Raw genomic sequence first — 1,546 nt, 5'->3', positions numbered from 1 at the left:
CTATATGTTATTAATTCCACATTTTTATAAATATTAAAAAATAAAGTTGAAAAGAATGTATAAATTTCCCTTTGCCAAAACAATCAGTATGTAGGAAAGCTAGTATTCAAATAAAGTATTTTTAATTCTAAAACTGTGTTTTTTCAGTAACTCAGATTGTCTTTCTGGGCCACCTGGCTTGGTCTTCAAAATCTAAAGCAACTGTAAATTTCAGTTCACCCACATGGGACAATAAGGCTCTATTGACAGGTTTCCTGTGATGATGTTTCACAGACAAATTGGTTTACTACTGGATTAAACAGAGCAGTTTTGGGAAGATTATTTCAGTCCCTAATTTAGCATCTCTAGTTTCTTTCCTATAAGCATCCAAATCTGAATTGGTGAATAGCCAAGCCCCGAAAGCAATGACTTGAGAATAATGTCATGCAGAGAACAAGGCAAATGCAAGCTGGATTTTTTCCAATCCTCTTCTCATTCACATTTCTTTCTGGTTTAGGTCCTTCTGTCAACTCCATTCAATAAATGTCTCTGGAGGATATACTTTATGCCAGATTTTTAGAAACTGAAGCCACAAAAGTACACAATGTACTTTTTTTTTCTTTCTTTAAAAAAAAAATTTGGTCTTGTTTGTTTATCATGGATTTTTTGAATCAATTTTTATGTATATTTTGGCTATGCCTTGTAGCATGTGAGACCTTATATCCCTGACCAGATCCCTGACCAGGCCCCCTGCAGTGGAAGCTCAGAATCTCAACCACTGGACCACCAGAAAATTCCCCAGAATGTACTCTCTATATTAACCAGTGAGGTCCTTATTGCAGAGACCAATCTGTTGCAAAATAGGAACTTATGAACAATAAATCTGCAGATGTTTCTTTGCAGGGGATTGCCACAGTCATATCAGTTTGGGGCATGCTTCATGTCATTAGCTCTTCCTTGATATTTGTTGTATCTATTAGCTTATTAGATATCCTGTAGTGAGGAAATACATTTTACTTTATCTAGGTCTGGTTTTGCACAAGAGAATTGTAGCTACAGAAATGTTACTTTTTCCTCTTGCAAAATGTAGTAAAATTCTATGAAATTAGATTTCCTTCAAACACATTTTTAAGGAAATAGTTACTAACCTACTAGGCTTCTCCATCCATGGGATTCTCCATGCAAGAATACTGGAGTGGATTGCCATTTCCTTCTCCAGGGGATCTTCCTGACCCAGGAATTGAACCCGGGTCTCCTGCATTGGAGGCAGACGCTTTAACCTCTGAGCCACCAGGGAAGATAAAATATTTTACTAGGCTCATAACCAGTATTTCTATCTCTCTTCTCCCTTATCTAATCATTCTTTTCACACAATTGTCAAGATTATCTTCCTCAGAGAATTATGAGATGATGCAGGCTCTGTTTATTGTTGGAGTATCAAATAAAACATTTTCAAACAAACAACTCAGCCTATAATTTTACAATGAATTTTAACACATTATTAGAGCCTTTTCATTTAGTTTTATTTTCTGTCAAAGTTGCTTCCACAGCTTTGTGTCCTTCTGTT

The 1,546-nt window shown here is 35.8% G+C and overlaps 1 non-coding gene across 1 annotated transcript; it reads right to left on the bottom strand.

The window, feature by feature from the left end:
* Positions 1 to 1,203: 1,203 nt before the first annotated feature.
* TRNAW-CCA (transfer RNA tryptophan (anticodon CCA)) lies at positions 1,204 to 1,276 on the bottom strand. Its single transcript has one exon. It is a non-coding gene; the product is annotated as a tRNA-Trp (tRNA).
* Positions 1,277 to 1,546: the final 270 nt, after the last annotated feature.

This window comes from Ovis aries, chromosome 2, assembly GCF_016772045.2.
Source record: "Ovis aries strain OAR_USU_Benz2616 breed Rambouillet chromosome 2, ARS-UI_Ramb_v3.0, whole genome shotgun sequence".
Classification (NCBI taxonomy): Eukaryota; Metazoa; Chordata; class Mammalia; order Artiodactyla; family Bovidae; genus Ovis; species Ovis aries.
The sequence above is the reverse complement of the archived record's forward strand: the minus strand, read 5'-3'. Positions and strand labels throughout refer to the sequence as shown.